The sequence below is a fragment of the Grammomys surdaster genome, unplaced genomic scaffold (assembly GCF_004785775.1).
Source record: "Grammomys surdaster isolate TR1022 unplaced genomic scaffold, NIH_TR_1.0 62, whole genome shotgun sequence".
NCBI classification, from domain to species: Eukaryota; Metazoa; Chordata; class Mammalia; order Rodentia; family Muridae; genus Grammomys; species Grammomys surdaster.
The window spans coordinates 7690644-7693170 of record NW_021604564.1 but is presented as its reverse complement, the minus strand read 5'-3'; the positions used below and the strand labels follow the sequence as shown (position 1 = coordinate 7693170).

At 46.3% G+C, this 2527-nt stretch overlaps 1 pseudogene; it reads left to right on the top strand.

Annotated features, from left to right (window-relative positions):
• Positions 1-272: 272 nt before the first annotated feature.
• On the top strand, positions 273-390 carry LOC114619400 (annotated as a pseudogene).
• The last annotated feature ends 2137 nt before the right edge of the window (positions 391-2527 follow it).

The window sequence follows — 2527 nt, the reverse complement described above, 5'->3', positions numbered from 1 at the left end:
ATTTCTCTCTTAAGCTCTTTTGCTTTCTCTTTAAAGAAGGATTGTTAATATCTGTTGTTTTCATTCAGCTAAATCCATATCAACCAGATTTCAACCTTTAAATATTTTAGCAAGCTGTTCACTTAACTTTGATATCTAAAAACTATATACATTTACAATTACTTATATTTACTTTTTCCAGAAATTTCTGTTATAGTCTAACAGCAGAGTAATCATCCAATGGACAGGGCCATTTGTTAGGTTCAATTTTACCAAAAGATTACCAAATTGTTCCTGCCTGTAAGGGTATAGCAGAATTGACTGGTGTGTAACATGTGTGTCAGTAGGTAGCAGAGAGGAGAGGGACTATGTTTTGACTATGAGCATCTGAATGATTAGTAGCCTAAAACACCCTGAAAAAAATCAACCCTTACACAACCACCAATCTGGTGCCAGGGGTCCTGGACAGAGAGGTAGCCTGAGGTGACCATCAGTCCAGCACATTGCAGATCCAGAAGGGCTCCCAGGATGGAGAACAACTCCGAGACTAAAAGAACCTCACCTGGGACACCCCACATACCACACCCAAAACCTTGCCAAAGGAATTAGCTTGAGAACTCCAATGAATGACCACTAGACAAGTGTCGTGGGCCCCACATGGATAGCCATCCAGAGATGACCACCAGTCAGATACTGCAAAGACATGGGATTGGCAAGGAGGAGATCATACCAGAGACCTGAGCAGACCCCTTTTCGGCACCATAATGCACACATTGGGCATAGCACTCCTGAGACAAGCCAAGACACTCAGGGACTCCAGGCACCACTAGGAGGAGTGTGTGTGTGCTGGAGAAATGGAAGAGAGAGATAAACAGAGGAATGTGAGCACAATGAGTAGAGGCAGAACTGGAAACTAGAGAGTAGTGAGGAACAGCTTAATGGGAACAACCAGTGATCCCATCAGGGATCATGTTGGGATACTGGTTAGTGTTGCCACTGGGGATCACATCTGGGTCCATGGCCCAGGGGTCTGTTATCACCAAAGTCCAGGCAGACATCTCTAGTCTGGGCTGCTGCCCAGGATCATGTCAGTGACTGAAGGCTGTACAGTACTGGCCACACTCCTCACCTAGATTTTGTGGGACAGCTGATACTAGAGACTTGAAAGTAAGAGAGTTGACCTTACTGCTCGGGAAAGTGGGCATGCACATTGCATGAGATGTGGGTGAGCTGATCCCAAAAATAGCAGCATGGGAGACCTTGTCTTACTGCTTGCCTCCCGTGAGGTGGAGTGGACAAGTGAGAGATCACTACTCTCCCATCACTACCTGTGGCAGGTGGAATATCTGGCCTCAAGGTCCTTTGAACAGGAGAGGTGGCCCTGATTCTTACCTGGGCACCGTACTAAAGCTGGCCCTAGATGTGGAGGTTGCCCATGAGCCGGCCACAAGGGTGTGAGTTTGGGAGAGCTGGTCTTTCCTTTCATCAGGTGTGAGTTGTCAGCAAGGAAGAGATTACGCTTCCCTCTCGTTTGCCCTTGCCACCAGTGGCACGTAGGAGAGTTAGCCACAACCAGGTCATGAGAGCAGGAGAGTTGTCCCTGCCCTTCACCTGCTGCAGCACTCAGGAAACCAGGCCCTGAAACTCACCTGAGCATCATAGTAGAGCTGACTCTGATGTTTAGGACACAGGTGAGCCTGTCCTGGGTGTGTAAACATTGTAGAGCTGACCTTGTGATTTGTCTGCTGTGTGGCATTGTGGACAAGGGAAAGATGCCATCCCCAGGTCTCCCTCCTGACCACCTATGACAAGTGAGAGAGTTGGCACTGAGGTCATGAAAACAGAAGAACTTGTAGCCCTGTTCCTTAGCTGCTGCAGCACTTGGGAGATCTGTTCCTGCATCTTGCTGCTCAGCAGGATAGAGCTGGCCCTGGTTTCAGGGTTGCTAGTGAGATGGCCTAAGAGAGTGAGAAAGGGAGAGCACAATGGGCTGTCCATCTCAGGTACCACTCAGGTACATATACAAGGCTTTGAATTAGCCCACCTCAATATGTAGCCCTATCTATGAACTGCTAGAGTGAATGAATGGGCCAGTTCTACAGATCTAAAACTATAGGATCTCCATGACACAGGGCAACAATGGGATACCTGAGAGGAGTCCCTATGAGGATCCAGTATTTATGAAGTAACAGAAGCCAGAAGCTTTGTACCAGACCAATGAATCATTGCAATGAACATATGAAAGCAAAGAAGTGTGGACAAAAGGGTATACTGTGAAACACCCTGTGACACATTATAGCTTTCCTAATGAGATTTTTTTCTGTTTGGGGAGAGATTGAGGGTGGAGGGAGCATATCAGTAGAGGGTGAGATGAGTGAGATCGGCGTGCACGATGTGAAATTCACAGCAAACCAATAAAAAGATGAAAATAAAAATGAAAATTTAAAAGTTTTGAGCATTAAAAGTAAAGGAAGTCAAATCTATCGTGGCATCTAGTTTTCAACAACAATGACAAAGATTAACGACAAAGCTTGGATCTTTGTGATGG